Source organism: Pinus tabuliformis, chromosome 4_1, assembly GCF_031772625.1.
Source record: "Pinus tabuliformis cultivar Carrire ecotype Pingquan chromosome 4_1, CPIR1, whole genome shotgun sequence".
In the NCBI taxonomy this organism is placed as follows: Eukaryota; Viridiplantae; Streptophyta; class Pinopsida; order Pinales; family Pinaceae; genus Pinus; species Pinus tabuliformis.
In genome coordinates, this window is record NC_142303.1 from 731,557,490 (window position 1) to 731,580,389 (window position 22,900).

Sequence of the window (22,900 nt, forward strand, 5' to 3'; positions counted from 1 at the left end):
GTCTATTTCTCCAGACCTTAGATTCGATATTGCAGAACTTGATACCCCTAATGAAGCAATGAAACAACTCACTAAAGTTTTTGGAATTAAAAATGAAATTAGAGACCATCAACTTGAAAATGAGTTGCTTACATTGGACCCCAATAATTTTTCTTCCATTGAAGATTTTTTGTCCAAGTTCAAGACCCTTAGACTTCTGTTGGAAGGTGTTAAGGTTAAGAAAGAAGATGGTAGCCTTATCTATTCCATTCTCACTAAGCTGGGACCAGCCTATTCTGTGTTTGTTTCCACCTTCCATTCTACCAGAGAAGCCTTTATTTCTCAAGGACAACACTACAAGTCCCCCTCTTTTGATGCCTTTTGTGATTCTTTAATAAGAGAACAAGAAAAACTCTTAAATCTTGGTCTTCTTAATCTTGAAAACTCTTCTAAGAAAGCCTTAGCTGCCCAGCAACAACCGAATTCAAATAATCCTAAGAAATAGTATCCTAAAAATAATGGTCCTAAACCAAGCAAGGTTCCTAAGCAATTTCAGTCTCAAAATGAAAAATCATTTCAACGAAATGATAAGGCAAATAAAAACAAAGTGAAGAAGACTGATAAACATTGCAACTTTTGTAATATAGATGGCCACTTAGAATCCAAACGCTTTAAGACGATATAAGCCTTGGAAGCAGCAATGAAGAAGCATAACATCCATTTGGAGCAGTCTTCAACTTCAACTTCATCTTCAGGAATAACACTTTCTGCATGTGGTTATCAATCATCTCAGTCTGTTTATGCACTAAATATATCTTCTTCTTTTAATTCTCATGAGTGGCTCATTGATTCTAGAGCTTCTTATCACATGGCCAAAAACAAAGCCATGTTTTCTTCTTTAAATTATTGTAACACCAAAAATATATATGTTGGTGATGATATATCTCTTAGTGTTATATGGACTAGAACTATTCATTTAGACAATGGTCAATTTAATGATGTATTATGTGCTGGAGCTTCTTTTCACCTCACGATGTTGTAATTAAGGACCTAAGAGATCCTAGACAGATTTTAGCTACTGGCATTGCTGATGATTCTACAAGGTTGTATAAGTTTAACAAATTTGGGTCATCAACACTTCCCTTGGTATTTGTTGCTCATAATGATGAAGTGAGCAGACTTTGGCATGAGCGATTTGATCACTTAAACTATTGTTCCCTTCAAAATCTATGTAAAGAAAATATGGTGACATGTCTTCCTATGGTATCTTGCAGAGTTGGTGTTTGTTCCGGATGTGTACTCAGAAACATCATCGAGATAGCTTTGAAAAATGTGCCTCTTGGCACATCTTGGCCCCTTTATAACTTGTGCATAGTGAGTTATGTGGTCCACTTCAAGTTGCTTCATTCTCTGGCTACAAGTATTTCTTAACTTTCATTGAGGATTTCTCTAGACACACTCGGGTAAGAGTGAAGTCTTTAACATGTTCTTCCTGAGTTTTTGCTTCAGCACATCCAACTCCTTCTTTGTTCCATCTTCTGCCTTCGCGCGATATTCATGTTGTGCCATCACTTCATAGTCTCAGTCTCCAAAGTTGCTTTCACTATTAGTGGATCTGCTTGATCTTGCAGTGTTGCTCCGCCTCTATGTTGTCAACAACCTTCCTCTTGCATCCGATGCATTCGCTGCTTTCAGTATGCTACCTTAAGCTGCTGTTCATGATGCTACTCTTGATGTCCTTGTCCATGAACAACTTGATGTCTTCATGATTAGGTAAGCCAATGGACACTTGATTGATTGCATCCCCAAGTGCGCTTTGAATGGTGTCTTCGTCTCTGCTCTCTTGGACACCATTGTACCTCTACTGTTGAGAGGCAGATGAACACCTGTGATACCTAGAGACATGGAAACACTCCTGGACATGAAAACCAAAATGAACATGAGAACTGACCTGGAACATACCTGGGTGAATGAGCGTGAACGTTGCGCAATTTTGGCCGGGAGGTCAGGAGACCAACTGTCAAGATTGCAAAAGGCACAATCTGAGTTGCTAGTAGACTAACTAACTACTGGAACTGTAAAATGAACAATCTAGTTGGGAAGTGGGCTATTGGGGTTGTAGCATGTGCGATTCCAGCTGGGAAAGACTGCTAGCCCAGGGACATATTTGCGCAAATTTTTGGGCCAAGCAGCCATTGACCTCCAGAAATGTGCAATTTAGTCCAGGAGGCTAGTTCTAGGCCAGATTGCATAAATCTGGAGAGGAAGGTGAGCCTTCCTTCTCCATATTGTGCAATGCAGCCTTGGTGAAGGAAAAGACCGAGCCCAGGTTGGCCCGACTCGCCGACAGGCAACTGAAAGCAAGTAAGTCGATGAAATGCATGGCAACACTAAGTGATAGCAGAAGTGATAAATAATGCATGAAAAACATGAATGGAGGATTGAGCAAATAGATCAGCATGTGGGTGAGGTCATTCACCGGTTGGGCGAACGTCCATGCAAAACAGTGTCATGCATGCGACAGCAGTGAGATAGCAATGGAAATTGAAACAGAGCTAGTAGAAGCTAGAATATATGTAAATGACAGCAGGCCTTCAAAGAAATCAAGAAAACAACACTCACACAAGTGAATACACAAAAAGAGACAAAAATGCAGCACAAGGCATGGGAAGTGAGATTACCCCAAAACAACTCAGATGAATGTGCCAATTGCTCCTAGATGTGATGTGGGATGTCAGAGCTACAAGGTTGATGTGAGGAATGGGCTCTACAGCACCAGGTGGATGAGTTTTGATAACATCGAAGTTATGACACTCATACCACAAATCTAGGATGAAGCGACACTTAGAGGGAGGTTTCAGAATTACTCCTTGCATGTAACCTCCAACTGCTAAACATAGATCCCTGAAACAAGGGATGCCTTTGCATGCTTCCTTTGGAGAAGAAAACTATGCATGCAAGTTTGTTTTACTCGGTCCCGAAGGGAACCGGTCAACTCAGCTACACATGCAAGCGACTACACGACTGCTAAAGAAAAATGTGCATTTCTGACTGTGAGTTGGGCTGATTGCCCAAGGAGATTGCACAATATTTGGGCCCAACAGTTGGATGCTACCCAGATTTGTGAAAATCCTGGGCTGAACTTCCTGTTGATGGAAAAATTTGTGCAATTCCTGCTCGAAGGGTTGGCTAGCAGGATTGCGCAATCCTGGAGCCCAATAGGATGTCAGAGGGAATTACGCAATTCCTGGAGGGAATGGCTAGTTTCCCTCTAGAAATGAGAAAATTTCACTTGGAAACTGCTCAGCCTGCAGCTGGACCATGTCTAGATGACCATCTTGTGAAAGGGAAAGATCAAACTATGATCGATAGGCTGCCTTTGAGCAATAAAGACATCGAAGCTTGAGGACTTGATGAAGCAAGGCAAGTTGCTATGAAGCTTGGTAGGGAGGTTCCAAAACAGGCTAAGGAAAAATTTTGGAGGGTGGTTGTAGCCGCTACAATATAATGTTATCTTATTTCTTGAATATTTGATTCCTATGAGGATTTTTTCCCTTCATAAGCATTGCAACTTGACAAGGTTTTATTTTTTGTTCTATATCTGCACTATCTTGATTTGCCACATACATTCATAACATGTCTGGCAAATGTCCAACTAAGGTGAGAATCAACCTTGTAATTTTATATTATTTCTTGAATATTTGATTTCCTATGATGCTTTTTTCCTTTCATAAGCACTGTAACTTGACAAGGTTTTATTTTTGGTTCTATATCTGCACTATTTGTACTGTTTTCATTGACTAATTAGATTTTCTTCAACTTTTAGTAGAGGAGTGAAAATAGTTGCTTTCACACTTCCATTGTGTTCTCATTGGTTGTACTTTTGAGTTGCAAAACTTGTGAACCTTATTTCAGGATAATATATAGTAACTAAGACTTCAAAATATTCTCTCATTTGTTCAATCAATCTTTTTTTGCATATTAAGACTGGAAAAATCAGGATCGTCATCCATATTCAAAAGCTTCTACTTTTCTTTTCCTTATATTCTAAGAAGGATTTTTATTTCCTATTAATTCAACTACTAAAGGTTAGGTCAAACTATAATTTCCAACTCGCGATCCAAATCATGCATTGTACTTCCTTCTCTACTCAAATGAAAATAATATTTGCTCCTTCAATCAACTTTGTAAAATGGTTTTTTATAGTCTCAATCATTACATTTTCTTATTTTAGCTTATGTAGTAGTGCATCATCAAGATCCTCTAGTCATGCTTATTAATATGGTCATTCCAACATAAAGCTTTGACAAACCTTGTCTTCAGATTCAATCTAACCTCCCTAGTAATTTGTTGACTAGCATTGCCAACGCATATGAATATCTATCGAATGATGCATGTGCTTAGTAAATTGTCTAATTGACTTGTTCATGTTTTCTTCAACATGCCAATTTTTGGTACTGATTGGGAGTCGAACATTGATGCAGTCCATATTCTAAAATTATTTAGTTTTTACATCGTGATCAAGTTGTCAGATTGAATTGTATATGAATGTAGGGATGTGGGAAACCATATCGTGGAAATGGTAATAAGTTGCATACTTAAGATACGACAGAGGAGAAAAACTATCATAATAACTACAATGATTATTCCCATATACACAAGTATCTAGAAGCTTTTCATATTCTATATTAAATGAAAATCTCTCGCTTATTTAAATTTTTTTTGTATCTTGATGGATAACCCTAAATTACCTCAAATTGTAGGTATTACAAAGGGAAGCCATTTAATTGGTCAACCTCTGCTAACCTTTCTGAGAAGTACACTTTCAGTGACAACATGACTGAGTTTTGTCTACATGTCATTTTATATGGTGGTGTTATTCCTTATCCTTCAAGTAGACAAAGTCGTTAAATAACAACCCAAAATTATGTAATTAATTTATTATAATTAGTCTATTGAAGACTTTTTGAAATTGGTCTATTGCAATTTATGGCATGATTACTTTTACTTTCACATCTGATATGAAGAGGAATAAATACTTGACATTTTCAAATGGTTCTTCAGGGTGCTATCTTGGATGGAGAGAGGTTCAAAATTGACCTAATAATTACTTAGACATTTTCAAGTGGTTCTTCAGGCTCATAAGTTGGATGGAGAGGGATTCTCACTTAACCTTCCCCGAAATGTGTAGGAGTTCATGATGAAGACTATATTTCTTCCTTCCAACATGTTGTCCTTCTAATAAGTTGTAATTGCACTAAAGGAGGTTGGTATTCTTATGGTTGCAAATAAATTGTCTATGTTGTACTAGAATTTTTAGTTTCAAGTACTTACGAGTTAACATGGGTTGTGGCTAGCTATAAATATGTTGTCTATAGAAAAACTTAATTTGTTATTTCTTCCAAAATATTGTTGTTAGAAATCTTGATCTTATTCTAGAAGGTCAATGTCCATTGTTTTTTCAAATCTAGTTTACCTATTTCATGCTTAATTAGGATCATCCCTGCATGTAGTGGGTGCTAGCCTGAAGAAATTTATACCATTGGAGGACTTAGACGGACTGCATTTGTGTGAATGTTCTTTTCATTTTTGAAGGAAATGTCAATAACAACATTGTACCATGGTTATAGGTTGGACAATGTTCCAATATTTGAACTTCATGGTGAGAATTATTTAGCACTCTAATCTACTTTGGATATCCACTATTCAAAAGAAAGCACATCACCTTTTCTGCAGACTATATCTATTGCAGGGTAACTGGGTTCCAACCAGGTATGATTTCCAAGATTATGACATGTATACAAAAGCTACAAGGACTAGATAAATCCAATAGAATTCTATTAAGGAAAATGATCAACAAACATGAATCAAATTCTCTGAAATATGAGAGAACATATTCAGTCCCTCTGACTGTAAGTTTATTTTTGCCAACATTTCAAGTGAAAATGTAAGCATTTTTTCCTACTGTTTTTGTTGATCTTTTTATATCTGTATCAAGGTTACAAGGATTATTGGATTCTTGTAGTTTCTCAAAAAATGGAATTTTGTAGATTGGTTTTTGGTTGCTTGTCCTACAAAGCTAATTCCATTTTTGATGTTGAATATGCTGGTAAGTGCCATTTCAGTATATCTTTAGATACTGCATTAGACAAACATTAAATTCTAGTTCTGATTATTAGAGTTTGTATTACAGAAAACACTTTGGGAACAAACAATAATTTGTTGTACAATAATTCCATTTTTGATGTTCAATATGCCACTAAGTGTAATTTAAGCATCCCTCTAGATACTACATTAGACAAATATGAAATTTCAGTTCTAATTATTAGAGTTTCTATGCAGAAAACAATTTTCCAATAAAGGGTATTTTGCTAATTTGAATCACTGAGTAACTTTTATTAGATTTGTGATTGTTAAAAGTTTTTTGTTTGTTAAAACATCAGTTTTAGATGGAAGATAAAATTTTACACAAAATGTTTGTCTTATTTAAATGGCATCTGATGAAGACTAATCTCAAGGTTCATCTTGATTTTTTTAGCATTAAGCCCCTCATTGCCCTACTTTACCTTAGTGCAAAGTGAAAAATTCACTACCTAAAAGTGGCCTATAGTGAAAAGGTCGATACCCCAACTTCTTATGCTTCCTCTGGGCCTTAGAAGAAGGAATAACCTTAACTGCATGAATTCAACTGTTGAATTTTCTAGCATGATAACGTAGCCAATTTGTTGTCCTATCTTGTAATAACTGATAATTAATTGATGAATTCAAACAAAAAAACTGATCTTTTGAAAAGTTTTTGAAAAATTCCTTCACAAAGATTTGGATTCAGTTCTCCAAGAATTTGATTCCATGATAATGCAACCGATTTGCTCTGCTATCTTACAATAGCTCCTACTTAACTCATTAACTCAGGAGTGCTATGTTATCAGAAATAACTACCCTCCACCCAAAAAATTTGTTCTCAGAGTTATCACCCTGCACAATTGAAATTTCTTCTCTGATAAGAGGAGACCCTCATCTTGTTACTGCTAGTATTTCCATTTACCTCATCATATTTATTTATCATCTTATAATTTATTAGATAGATTTTTTTTGAGTTATCAGTGGGGTTGGGAAGGGTTAGAAAACACTTCTATCTTATGAGTCCTTAAATTTTTTAAACTAAAGTAATTGAGAAACCACCGAGAAATAGTCTTTATATATTCTTAGAACTGTGGTAAATCACTGAGCCTTTCCCGGTTGACCGAAAGTGTTTTCCAGTATCGAGCGTCATTTATGGTTTTAAAATGCATCTAGAATTGCTTAGATAATTTCATGGATATATAGGCTGCTTGGTATCTGCTGAAGAATTTAAATAGCATATTATGAATTTTTATTTTATAGATTGAATTATCCAGCTATTTGTCATTGAGGTGTTAGTTATGCCTTAATCAATGGCGTATGTTCTTGGTCATTCAGATCTGTTGGAAGACCACGTATGTATTCTGAACCATCCCTTGTCTACTGATACATCACTTTACTATTGCTCATATCATCACTCAATTCTCCAAATCCGATTCGCATCCGGGCTTGCTCAATCGAAGCTAAGGATTTATTGGCTGGTGTAACTTATCTGCGTTTTGATTTTTTTGGAAGAATTTAGTTATACGATTGTTTTTGTTTTTTTGAAAATACGAGTTTAAATATAAAAATATATTTAATGTCATTGAATTTTTTTTAGAGTATTGAGATTATGCAGCTTTTACAATTCATTCCCACTAATCTCTGTCAAATTTAGAATAATTCCAAAAAAAACCAAAATGTAAGATAGTTAAACTATGAATTAACTGATAGGTTAGGTTGCCAGGCATATATGTTTGAGAGTTATAGGGAATATGGAGTCTGCTACTCTTTTTTCATCTCTTTTCATTCACTAGGTTATGGTCTCAACATGGCTGACAGTGTCTTACCATTTGGCTCAGTGAATCACAATTGATCTGTTACCCTCTGTTCATCGTCGGATTCAACAGTGATGGAAAATAGTCTTGATAATCCATGAGGAGTCTTCACCTCAAAGGGGTCAACTCCACAATGTTATTCTTGGAGTTTGGAATTTTCCTCTAGGTAGGATAGACAGGTCTCTCAGTCATGGCTTGACTCCAAATTTGCAAGGTTTAGTTGCAGTTATGGAGTATTTTTTTTTTTTTTCTCGATAAAGACTAATTCTATTAAGTAACATATAGTACAATCAGGATAAGTAGAAAACCGGCAGACCGGAAATGATGGATCCATCAACCTCGGTCCCGGAGGAAAGATTCAGACTCATAGCTACATCAGATGACTAGAAATCACAGACTGCCTAATTACCCCATAGGGGCAGAAACTACAACACATTGTTTTTTCCCTTTCTTTTTGTTGACTTTTGTCCAGCCCTCATGGGGAGAATGAGCTAAGACAACTTGAAGACTGGAATTCTCTTCCATCGGGAATTCCTTTTCTGATTCAGAGGAGGTCTCATGGGCGCGTTTCTGGGCTATAGCTGAGTCATGGGTGTGCCCCATAGTGTCCATGGGCGGATCCATCGGCTGAGGCACCTGGTTCGGATCTGAATCGCTTTCCCCTTCCTCCGAACTTGGGGGACTGGAGCTTCGAGCTGGCTGCAGAGTACAGGGAGCCCAACGCTTGGGTTTGGTTTTTGCGAAGATTCCCTTTTTCGATCTTGCTGTCAGCGATGGGCAGGAGGTCTGAAGATGCCCTGTTAGGTGACAATGGCGGCATCGGAAGGCGGTGTTTTCGTAATCTAGAAACTGGGTCCAGAGATTGTCATTGATCTTGAGATTGATTTGCTCTGGCAAACCCTTGCTTAGATCTAGCTCTACACAAATTCTAGCGTATGTGTAGAGACCTTGCCGTTCCCTCTGATAATCTCCCATTAGAAAGCAGCCCAAAGTGTTGCCTATTTGCCTATATACTTTTGTGCTCCACAGATATATTGGGAGATTAGGAAGTCTGATCCATACAGGGGCTTTTGTAATAACTGCAGAGGCTGGGTCGAAGTCTGGGAACCATGGAGTTAGGAAGAGGCCTGCCGATCCCATGAACCAAGGGCCTTCCTCTAAGGCCTTTTCATAGTGCTCGAGATTGTCGAACAACACTATAAAATATCCCTTTGCACAGAAGTAGATCTTGCAACTGTGTGTCCAGTTGTCATAGATCCAGTCCAAAAGATCTTTTGAGCGTGGCCAGAGCCCATTGAATCTGCATATGATGGCCCTTTCAGCGAATTTTTGGGTGTCGTCTGCCAGGTTAGAGTAGGAGATCTCCACAGAGGGAACCTCCTCCACTTTGTCAACCAAAAAAGGCTTGGGTAAAGCCTGAACTGGTGGAGCTGTCTTTTCAGGCTTCTTAGCATGGACTGCATCTTTATAAGAAAATGCCTTAGCTGAGGATGGCTCTCCCGCAGCTCCTCCTCTCAAACGCAGGGTTAAAATAATAGATGCATCTTTCTTAATGCCATAAAAAGAAATAGGATAGAGATCCTCAAGTTGTTTACCTTCGTGGAGAAGCCTTTGAGCTGCAGAGGGGATCCCCAGTTTGATGTTCAGTGCATGCTTGAGATTCTGCACTAGATCCGTCTGGCTTACCCATTGTAGCATAGTTTTGCCTGTAATGAGTTTGATTTGTACCTGGAATGATGAAGAAGATTCTGAAAGCGTCTTTCCCCTGCAGATCTGTGGAGAGGGTAGGCAAATGCATCGATTGATTTTCGTTTCCTGGATTTGTCTCATGAGCAAAAGAGGCGTACAGCCATTCGGTGCAAGCCCTTCCTTTCCGAAAGCTACAGTCAGAGGATAAGTAGCTGAGGGATCTGCATGATCATCCTTGGCCACTGCTCCGTCAATCTGAAGAGGGCTGCATAATCGCATTGTGGAAGCAGGTGGACGGGACCATGCTTCCCCTGAGCTCTCGGTCAAGAGGTCTACAAGCGCGTTTGAGTCTGCGGCGCCGGTGTTCATCGCGTGGCCATCTTGCGGTCCTGCAGCGGAGAGAAAGACCCTTAATCTTTGCCCAAATCTCTCGAACCCCTTTGCTGCCGGAACGATCAGAGACCCGACGGCGGCCGAGGGCATGGAGGCGGCGGAACTAGGGTTCATTCTTGGAGCCGATCGCTGCTCTTGTCAACACCCAAGTCCTCCACACAACCGCAGTTATGGAGTATTACCTATGCCTTTACAACTCTTTTATTGGTTTCCCTCTAGCCCATGCAAACATGATTATGGTTGCAGTTAGGGTTTCCACCTCATTTGCAACAACGTACACCCACAATCACAATCAAATATTATATTTTTTTATGTAGGACAAGTATGGCTTGGAATTACAATTTGTATATGCCCTTATGTCAAAAACAACAAAACACTCAACAACTTGGCATAATAAATTTGGGTTAAAATTTGTGCTATTATTTTGTTGTATTTTCTCCAGTCGAAGTGGTACTCTTATGCTTTGGCCTCGTTATTTTCTGCATTTTTCTGCGCTTTTGGGGAATTGTAGTCGCAGAACAACAAGCAGATTAACAAAGGACAACCCCTTACGAAAGGTAGACTCCAGGTATAGCTTCCATAATTAGTAAGAACATTATTTGTTTACTGATTATAACCAATTTTCCAAATAGAAAGCTATTAGATATGGCAACTAAGCCAAAGGTTTCCAGAGCCTTTTGGAAACAACTACCAAGCAGAAGCTTTAGGAAAAATACCTTTAACCATGAAAATAGTAAGAAGGCTCAAAGATGCAGTGCCATTATTAACCTTCTCTTTATCCTGCCCTTTTTTGGGAGACCTCAATGCAAAGAAAATGATTCCTACTTCGATCAACTGATCTGATTGAAATTAAGACTTCACACTACATTTTCTATGTACAAACTCAACTCATTCCCTATATTTCTTTTTTTAGTCACTGGGACAAGTTTTACGCCTGAAAGATATGTTATTTCAACCTCATTCATTATACTAAGCATTTCACTTGAAGTTCTTGCTTGCTAAAGGCAAGCTTCCCTCCCATTATTAGTTGTGCCTTGGGTAGTTCTTCCTTGCTTTCTTTGCCTATGGCCTTGAGCCTAGCAAGCCCTAAAAATGCTCATTCCACAAGGTTCTACAAGCTACACCAACCATCAACAAACTCAATTTTATGAGGCCTTTGCTAATTGTCAATAGTTCATCATGCTTTCTATGAGCTAAGCCATTTTGAACATAAATACATCCATTACCCAATGTATTTCAAAATTTTCAACTAATTGCTTCTTGCTTATAGCTAAATCTTCCCTAAAACTCAGTTTCATTCACACTTAAAACAATCTTGCAAACACCTTGAAATTTTCTATAAATTGGCAAAAGTAATGCCCAACTTCTCACTCTCCTAGAAGACAAAACTTCCTTCTGCACCTATATATTGACATACATCCTTCTGCTTCATATAACATAGCCTCAAACTGAATATCATTTCTGATCAATGTAGTAACGAGCTACATGGAATCCATTAGCATAATCGAACTTACTCAACTGGCGGGGTTGCTTCTTGTAGCTCTTGTTCTCATGACTCTTCTGATTATGGCCATCCTAAAAGTAGAAGCACAAAGGAAAAGGAAACAAAGAAATAACCACTAACAATAACATCTCAAACAGGGACCCCAACTATCAATCATGGGGAGCATAGGAATCTACGACAAGTCCTCGGCTACTAGACTATCCATCCAGTGCTTCTGCTTCTAAGATCACCCATGAAAGGTAATATAAATCCTCAGAAAATTTCTACATAGCCATCAACTTTTACTTTAATGGGAGTAATTTTATCATGCATTACACATGGGTGCTAGAATTAGCTAAAGAATATGTTGGTTGGAGATGCTATTACTGTTGGATTTGGTGTAGTTTATGTTGGTCCAAAATTTTTCATTATTGTAATGAATATTTCCTTGAAGGCTGTTGAGAAAAATATCGGATATCCAATTTTTGATCATCTAATGTTGTCCACTGCAACTTATGATTGATCTTATGTCACAACCAACCTCAAAATTGCAAGGCTGAACTGTTGCATTTGGTTGGAGATGCTATTACTGTTGGATTTGGTGTAGTTTATGATGGTGCAAAATTTGTCATTACTGTAATGAATATTGCCTTGAAGGCTATTAAAAAAAAGTGGATATCCAACTATTAATCATCTCATGTTGTCACAATCAACTTAACAATTGCAAGGCTGAACTATTGCATTTGGTGTAGTTTATGCTGGTGCAAAATTTGTCATTACTGTAATGAATATTTCCTTGAAGGTTACCACTGCAACTTCTGATAGATCTTATGTCACAATCAACTTAACAATTGCAAGGCTGAACTGTTGCATTTGGTCTAGTTTATGCTGGTGCAAAATTTGTCATTACTGTAACAAATATTGCCTTGAATTTTATCATCCCATGCTCTTGACTACAACTTCTGGTTGATCTTATGTCACAATCAACTTAACAATTGGAATCCTGAAAAAACCCTGAAAGTCACTACTGCATCTTACATTCTAAATTTGTCCATGGATGAGATTGTTTACTACAACAGAACCGAGAAGTTGGAGGCTATTGGACTCAATTGCTAAACCTAACAACCGATGTCCTTTATTGGAACCTTTATTGAAACTGGTACATCGCCAAAACTCAATTGTTTTTCAAGCAGTTAATTAGGTAGATGGAAGTTAGTGAAGGTAGTTGTAACTTTGAAAAAACATCTAATCTAGTCATTTATGATTGGCAGCCAATGAATCTTGCAATCTAACACTAGGATTTTATTTGCAATTTTCTTCTGATGTTAGATATATCATTTTATTCGCAATTTACTTCTGGTGTCAGATAGATCATTCCTACAATGATCGCTGACATTCCAAAATTTTGTTAGTTTTCATTGCAAGTCCTATCTATTCCAATGCCCTAACATCTCCATTTGTGAACTTCTAAAATAGAACAACCCTGCATCTGACAACTCTACTAGTTGGTGCATGTCTCTAAGTGTTTTTGAAAAAGCTTCCACAAATTTGATCTAAAACAACAGTCATTTATGATTGGAGGCAAATGGAGCTCAATTTTTTCAATTAACATCCTGCACCCTATTTATGGTTATTCCCTCACATCTCCATCTTCCAACTTCTAAGATATAACCACCCTTGATCTAACAACTCTACCAGTTGGTGGATGACCCTGGACCTTTTCAGCTTTCCGAGAAAGCTTCTGTAGTTGTATTGTTCGACTATGGTGTGTCTTCTGGTCTATCTCTAGAATTAAATTCTGTTTCCTTTTGATATTTGCATCTATATTGATGTTGAAATTGAATTTTGTACGAATCAAGTCTTTATATGCGATTGTTTCTTACTTATTAGAAGGCTCATGAACACACATGTTTGAACCGTAAATATAACCTGAACTAGATACTTTGCATCTAGATAATACAGAAAGAAATGGTAGAGATTGCTAAGAAATACATGCTAAAACAAGCTAGTCCATTACATATTTATGACAATATTTAAGAAGTGTTTACAAACATAACCCCTTCGCCTAGTTCATTGAAGCGACATTACTCCGTACATTGTATTGGATAAGGTTTATCATGCTCTTGCACATCCACTTTCTTGCTTTATCAATATGTGAAGATGAGAAAGAGAATGGTGCCTTGCAATTACAATTTTATGTTTTATATTGGATTGATATCTTGCTAGAATTCCTACTGATAATTGAAACAATACATTACGCTAACTTTCATTTATTCACATTAGGCTACCATTGGTATCAATTTCTTGTCAAAGAAAATGTACCTAGAAGATCGAACTGTTGATTTGCAACTGTAGTCCGTATCTTGCTCCTTCCATACGCACAACCTCTATTATGTTCATCTTACTCAATAATGCTGATAGATATACTAATTTATTTCAGGTTGATTGTGTCTCTCTATGTCTGGATATCTATTATGATATAACTTTGAAATCTAGGTATCATTTACTTTTCAGCATCTTAAAAAAATGTTTCTGTAAAGTATGAATTTCAAATTATATGTTTAGAAAACTGTCATGCAATGCATGCATATTCATTGTATATTTCTTACACCAAGCATCTGCCACTGACATATTTAGTGTGATTGTATAGACGCTACATTACCTGGAATGGAAGCTCTCGCATCAACCCATAGCAAAACATGGCCTGAAATAGAGAACAACTAAGTTGATCCAGGTGGATATTCGTGGCCACCTGCCTATTCCACTTGGACTCCCAACATTGTCTCTTTCAGTTTTTCGGTTTCCTTAATTGTAGCATAGTTTACTATTTTTGACAGTTTTTTGGGTTGTGAACTTCCAGAGCCATTTTGAGGCCCTAAACAACCTTTTTATGGAAAATGGAGAGGCCAAAAGCATTGTTAATTGGTCTACTAGATTGTTTTTTGCCTTCTCTTTGAGATCTTCAAAACGAGGTATTATGATAGCCAAACAGAGATCGTATGCCAAAGTTACGACCTCGGGAAGTTGATGTACCAATTTACCCAAACAGGGTCCACAGTTTTGACGCTTCATTTCCTAGGGTTAGGTTTTTGGATTTATAGGGTTTTCCATTATTTCTCAATAATAAATAGGCATTTGAGCCTCATTGTAACACATTTCAGAGGCATGTAGCATAGTTCAATATTTTCCATTAATGAAATGAAGTGTTTTTCTACTGCATCTCTATGTTTATGATTACATCTGTAAGTTGTTACGTTCCTATTTATGTTCAGATCAGTGGTATCAGAGCGGTCTGCTCTTTCTTTGTTTTTCTTTGCATGTCCCCAATGAGGTCTAGGTATAAGGAATTAGGGCTCGATTTGGTTGAACCATTGTAGGATTAACCTCGCAAAACCCGACGACATCCCATGGAGGAAAAAAGAAAGATGAGGCGGTAAGAGATCCTTTAAAAATGCTGCTTGAAGAAGCTCTTGAGCAACAGAGGGATGCGATGATGGATAACTTTGCCCATATCGTTCGATGGGTACCCAAAAGCGATGCATCTTCATCCAACAACCACTCTGGAGGCACCACTCCTTTTAAGGTACAAGTTAGCTTCAATATTCCCATATTCGAAGGACTAATAGATGCAGACATTGTAGATAAATGTTTAAATCTATTGGAAGGATATTTTTTAGTTCATGACTTTTCCAATCGAGAAAAGATTACGTTTTCACTTCTTAAAGCTGCCCCACACGTCAAGGACTTGTGGGAAACTGACTGTGAACAAAAGGACGAGTGAGAAGCCTCACTATTTTTAGCTGCACCCACTTGGAATTCTTTCCAAGACGCCATCAAGGAACAAGATTACCCTGTCGGGAGCTATGAAGATAAATAAGGGACCAACATGTGCAGGATTTCACAAATACTTTCTATACCCTTCGCACGATGTTGGGTATCAAGGATACTAAGCATCATTTGGTGCTCAAGTACTGCGACTGTCTACACAAGTACATCTAGGATGAGATGGAGTTCCTGGACATTTCCTCGCTCGACACGACATATCGGTACACTGTAAAGATTGAGTAGAAGTTTAAACAGAAGAAGTGGGACTTTGGATCTGTGAATCCAAATCAAGGAAAGGGCACCCCCAAACCACAGAACAAGGGACCAAGCCAAGGCGAGGCTACCCGGGACAACCCACCGAAGGTGCAAGTGATGAACAACACCATAAAGACGAAGAAGGACATGGGAAAATGGTGTGAGTTCCATAAGAGCTCCACTTAGAATACAAGTGAGTGTTAGGCCAAGCAGTCACTAGTGGTCGAGTTGAAGGCTTTCAAATCAGATGCAGGTTCGGACTCTGAATCAGAACCCGATAAGGGGACTAATAAAGGGAAGCAAATCATTGATGCGAAGCCTAGTGCCATCATGGCCACCACAAAGATATAGAAAATTGAGCCTAAAGATCCAGAGGAGGGGGAACGCCTTTTCCACTCACAGATGTGGGTGAAGGGTTCTCTACTGCAGTTCATTGTCGACAATGGGAGCCAAAAGAACCTCATTTCAGCTGAAGTCATGAAGCGGTTGCACCTAAAGACTACAACACATCCACAACCATACACCACTGGGTGGCTTCACCAAGGACGAGATCTTTGCATCAGCCAGTAATGTCGCCTTCCCTATAGAATCAAGCCCTTCATGAATGAGGTATTATGTGATGTTGCTCCTCTTGAAGTTTCTGATGTATTGTTAGGACAACCATACTTGTGGAAGCGACATGCTGTATATGAGTCTAGATCTTGCTTTGTGATTATTAATTTGGCTAATAAATTGTACAGGATACCAGAGGTATCCCCACCTACCACCATCTCTTTGATCAATGCAAAGAAATGCAGTAAGATCATTTCCCAGACCAGGAAATTCATTTTCCTTATGATTCGCCCCCAAGGCAAGAATAATGTTGTGGCCACGGCTTCCACGCAAGGCTCCTCTGCACAACAACAACAGATGGACAAGGTCATGGAGGAGTACAGGGACATTTTCGTCTCACCCACAGGGGTACCTCTGCACTATCGAGTCAAGCACTCCATCAATCTGACCCTAGGTGCACCGCTGCCCAATGGTTTGATCTATCGATGCTATGTTGTAGAGAATGATGAGATCAAGAGGAATATTCAGGAACTACTACAGAAAGGGCCCATCAAGCCAAGCTCATCACCCTATGGGAGCCCAATTTTATTGGTATAGAAGAAGGATGGGACCTAGAGACTCTGTATTGACTATCACGCACTGAACAAGATCACTATCTAGAATAGGTACCCAATTTTGTGGATTGATGACCTTCTGGACTAGCTCAAGGGGCCAAAATATTTCAAAAAGATTGACTTGAAGTCAAGTTATCACTAGGTGCATATCGAACCCTCCAATGTGTGGAAGATTGCCTTCAAATCCAATGAGGGACTTTTTGAATGGTTGGTGATGCCATTTGGATTGATGAATGCTGCTGCAACCTTGATGAGATTGATGGACGACCTCTTGCGGCCCTTCACCAATGCATTTGTGGTGGTGTATCTAGATGACATCTTGATATTCAACCAGAGTTGGGAAGAACACCTCCACCATATTCGGTAGGTCGTTCAAACCCTTCAACAACACAAGTTGTGTGCTAACTTGGAGAAATGCACCTTTGGCCTGACCCAGGTTCAATATCTAGGGTACATCATTGATGAGGATGGCGTACATGTGGGCCCATCTACGATACAAGTAATATAAAATTGGCTAGCCCCAACCACTCTAACAGAGCTCCGTAGCTTTTTGGGTCTTGCCAATTTCTACTGCAGGTTTGTGTTGGGGTTCTCTCATATCGCTTGGCCTTTAAGTCAAGTCACCAAGAGTAGAGCGAAAGCAAAGTTTTTTTTGGTTGAAAACCCAGCAGTGAGCATTCTCTAAGTTGAAGAATCACCTCTGTTCTTCACCAGTGCTCACATTACCAGACCTACAACAACCATTTGATATTGAGACATATGCCTCCGATTATGCTATTGGGGTAGTTCTTACTCAACATGGCCATCAAGTGGCTTATCACAGTGAGACACTTTCAAACACAATCCAAAAGTACCCCGCTTACGACAAAGAAATGTATTCCATTGTGCAGGCCTGTCGACAATGGAAGCATTACATTATGGGGGAGGAAACGATCATCCACACAGACCACCGACCTCTATAGTTCATATAAACACAAGGGAAGTTGTAGAATGATTTCCATAAGAAATGGTCCACTTATCTGCAATAGTTCCATTTGAAAATTAATCATAAGAAGGGCAACAACAATAATGTCGCTGATTGCCTCAGAAAACCACCAGTCATGGCACTGATCACTGTGCTCGACTCCTGTGAGCACTAGACATCGGGGTGGCTGCATGTTTACAAGAGCGATCCAAAATTCAACAGCGTATACCAGAGACTCCTGGAAGGGAAGAAAGTTGAAAATTTTCACCTTCAGGATGCATTGTTATGCCACTTGGGACACATATGTGTTCCTTCAAGTGAGCGTGTCAAGATGATTTGGGAGGCGCACTACAGTCGGGTCGCTAGACATTTCGGAGTAGAGAAAACAGTGGCGGTATTGTAGAAGTATTTTTATTGGTCAAAATTTCGTCATGATGTTGGGAAGTACATTAGATCCTACACCATTTGCGCCATTTACAAACCAACCATCAAGAAGAAAGGCTTGTATACTCCTCTACCTACTCCTAGCTGGCCTTGGGAATCTATCACCATGGATTATATGTTAGGCCTTCCTTCTACTAAGCATGACAACAATTGCGTTTTTGTGGTCGTCCACATATTCTCTAAGATGGCCATCATGGTGGCCTGCAAGAAGAGCATCTCAACAGAGGCCATTGTTAAGCTCTTCTTTGAGCTACTGTGGGTACACTTTGGGATTCGACAGTCCATTATCTTAGATCGAGATAGCAAATTCCTGAGTGCATTTTGGTCAAGTCTCTAGTCGATGCTAGATACAAAACTCACTAAGTCCGTGAATTTCCATCCCCAAACTGATGACCAAACAGAGATTGTCAACAAAATGATCATACACATTCTGTGCATGTACAACTCGAAGCATCCATGCACATGGGATGAAAGTCTCCTCTTTGTCCAACATAGCTACAATAGAGCTCTCCATAGATCAACAAGCCACAACCCATTTTAGGTAGGGCTGGGATTTAAGCCATTATGCCCCATTGATGTGGCCATACCGTTTACACCCACTCAGGTAGATTCGGCTCATGTGCAGTCTGAAGATGAAAGGGCTAACAACTTCATTGAGCACATTCAACACATCTGCCAACAAGTCCATGATATATTAGACAGATCCAATGCTAAGTACAAGTAGCGCCATGATCAACATCGCGTGTCGCACAAGTTCCAGGTAGGCGATAAAGTTTGGCTTCATTTGCAGAAAGAGCACCTTGCTAGGCCCCATCGCAAGCCTCTCCCGCTTTGATATGGGCCATACACCATCACCAAGGTCGTCGGTGACAATGCCTTCGAGCTCACCATCCCACCTTTCATTGGTCTGCACCTAGTCATCAATGTAGATCACCTTCGACCATACTTCCCACCATTGTTGGACACATCTAACATTGCTGAACACCTTGCACCAACAGAGCTAAACCCAAACTACATGGAATAGGTCACCACTGATCGAATCATGGACACATAGATCAAGAGCACTCGCTGGCAGGACATCCAACTATATCGGGTTGTCAAAGCTGGCAACTCCTTCACCAAGGCATGTGTCTCACCAGGGACCAAGTTAAGAAGAAGTTTCCCCATCTCATGGAGGCACTCAACACAAATATGGACCATTTCTTCCTGGGGGGGTGAATGATCCAGGTGGATATTGGTGGCCACCTGTCTATTCCACTTGGACCCCCAACACTATCTCTTTCAGGTTTTTGGTTTCCTTAATTGTAGCACAATTTACTATTTTTGGCATTTTTTCGGGTCGTGACCTTCCAGATCCATTTTGTGGCCATAAACGACATTTCTAAGGGAAGCATAGAGACCAAAAAATGCCACTTGTGTTTGGACTTCTCTTTGATATCTTCGAAACGAGGTATTATGATAGCCAAACGGAGATCGTATGCCAAAGTTATGACCCTGGGAAGTTGATGTACCAATTTACCCAAATGGGGCCCACAGTTTTGACACTTCATCTCCTAGGGTTAGGTTTTTGGATGTTTAGGGTTTTCCATTGTTTCTCAATAATAAATAGGCCTTTGAGCCTCATTGTAACATAGTTCAGAGGCATGTAACCGCCACATCCCTCCTCGGAGGAAAGCTAGCATCGCCCGAGCTATCTTATTTCCATTCTGTTTGTAAGCATAGTTCAATATTTTTCCATTAATGAAACGAAGTGTTTTTCTGCCACATCTCTGTGTTTATGATTATATTTGTAAGTTGTTGCGTTCATGTTTAAGTTCGGATCATCAATGCAGTACTTAGATGTCGAACCATCTTCAGATCTCATGGAGCGTCATTGTTGTAGGGATATGTAATCTTCATTTAGTTAGATGTGATAACATCTTCAGCTCTCATGAAGCATCATTGGAGTAGGAATATGTATCATTTGGTTAGGTAGTTATTACACTTAATGCTACCCTAAATCTATTTTTGGTTCTCCTACATGGACTAGTTATACTATTTTTTAGTGATGGAGGTGGAGTAGGTTCACTACTTCCTGATAAAAGTATTGCATATCTATAAGTATTTGTTTCTATATTATTTAAGTATTTGTTTTTGATTTATTGTGTAGAATTTTAAACAAAAAGGACAGTAATGGTAATATGATTTAGGATGCTTCTATTTAAAATCTATTACACAAAATTTTTCAATCCAATTTATTTTTAAGTGATAAAATCACAACTAAAAAGCAATCAAGGTGACAGTTTTCCTTAACATTTGCAAATTGATAAGTGTTGTTTCAGGTACTGATTATTTTTTATTCAATCTAAATATTTTCTCATTTGGTGTAACATTATGAAACAATGTTTGTTGACACTTCAGTGTATTTTTCCGCAACACTTGCAAACTGATAAGTGTTGTTTTAGGTAGTGATTATTTGATATTCAATCTAAATATTTTCTCATTTGGTGGAACATTACGAAACAATGTTTTTTGATATTTCATCAATTTGTCATTTGTTTGCTCATTAGACTTAGCACCTCTACTAGTAGGGACTACCGCTACGACAGTTGCTCTCTTGTTTTGATGGCATGGAGACAACAACAGATTTTGGCTAACGAGATAGGTTGATTCAATCATGTGATGACAAAGGTGACTATCACCCCATATAACTTGTTAAATATGTATCTATGGAATGTTGCATCCGTGGTTTAAGGCAGGGAAGGAGGTGGTGCATGTCGAGATTGTCCCATTGGTGACAAGGGAAAACAATCTGAGAGCTAGTCATGATGTTTCCTGTAGTGCAGAGTTGCAAAATCTCCAACTAGTTTTCCATCAGATTGTAATAGGTGTCCTCTACCTGGCATTGTAGTTTTGTCGGTTATTTGGTATTAATGTGCTTTTCCTCCACTTTCTACAATTTCAATTATTTTGGACTCTTTTGCAAGGTGATATGTGTGTTGTCTGGGCTAGGTTGGTGGTCACTGCTTTTCGTATTTTTCTATACTTTCCTTGCTACCATTTGTGTTCCTTTCATATTTCACATCCCATAAATTTTATGAGAAATTTATTATCTGCCTACCTTGGGTCTCGGTATATGATTTATGATCATGCCTTTCACCCTTTCTGAGAAAATATGATTTTTATGTGGAGGCTATATTATTCTATGACGAGTCTTATTCTTGCGGCATTTTGATCACGTTGTTGATTACACTAGGCGGGAAACTATGGTTGGTAAGCTTCTTTGTTGCCATCCAATCTCCAAACATTCTATTTTTTTTTCATGCAAGTTTTTGGGTGTTGTATCAATCTCTCAGTTTTAGCTATTGTCTAAATTTTATGCTCGTGATTCTTCCACCATGTGAATGGTGTTGGTGACTTATTTTCTTGTAAGTTTTCATTTTATCAAGGGGTGGGTTTTTTTGTGCTTTATCATCAGAATTAGTGGTTTATGTAGGACCAAAAATTTGTTGTTGATGGATTTTTTTGTGAATTCTCTCTTTTCAAGGCTATTTGGAGGTTTTCTAAATTGTAGGCCAAGGTTGGTATATTTCTAAATTCCTTCTATTAGCACGTTTGATCCGTATACCACACCAATGGGATCAATTTAGAAGAGGGGCTATTTATTACCAAGAGTGGACCCACAAAGGCCACACTCACATGCATCATAGGCTAGAAGGATTTACATATCAATACTAGGAGCTTACACCAGCCAATGTTAAGGAAGAAAACTATTGAGCTTAGGGGGAATAGTCCTCTCATTGGATTACCCTCTTAGACACTAGGGTTCTGACTAAATGGGTTGATTAGATCACAAACACAAGGCACACAAAGGGGTGATTCAATCAATACATGTAGACATTTATTGGTAGATGAAGTTTTTCCTAAGACAGAGTATCTTGGATTGGCATGAGACCCATATGGACATTTTGCACTCTCGTGAGCACTTGCACAGGAATATGAGAGATATATATTAGAGAATGGAGAGGATTAAACAACACCTAGGCCTTCCTCCAATAGTCGATGGAACCGCAAAGGACCCAAATACACCCATCCAGGTTGCAGTATCAAACACATATCGTTTGGCTTATGTATGTTCTGATATTAGTCAAAAAATATATTCTTTTGTTTTCTCAATATCTATGTGCAAGGCCATTTAGGTCAATTTATTTGTGCTTATGTTAGAACTTAGTTTTGACTGTCCTCTTTAAGGAGAATGCATTTTTGGATGTAGGCAAGTCTCTCCAATGAAAGAGTGACCTCACGATATATACTCCATTGTAATTTTCAGTTTCTGAAGATAGTACAATTCACCCATATATATATATGAAAAGTATTAATATATGTGTTAAACATATATACATTTGAAATCCCAAACGAGAGACTGACCTCATGACACCGACAGCTAACCATAAGGTCTTCACAAGAACACATAAAACTAAGAAGCAAGCAATAGGTATGCACATAAACTCATAAAATAATTAATTAATAAACACAATAATTATAGGAAAACTAGCCCAATGATTGGCTTCTCATCCCTCACACTCACTCACACAATTCTACCTCTTACATGTGTTATGAAACCAGCTCACAAAAAGATAGAAAAGATAGTTGAACGCCTTAGAATTTAGCCTCTTCGAGGGGGAAACCTCCTTTACATTACAAAAATGAACAATTCTTGGATGATACAAATGACAAGACCTCCTTTCTATATATATGAGTCTAAGGGGTCATAATATAATCAGAG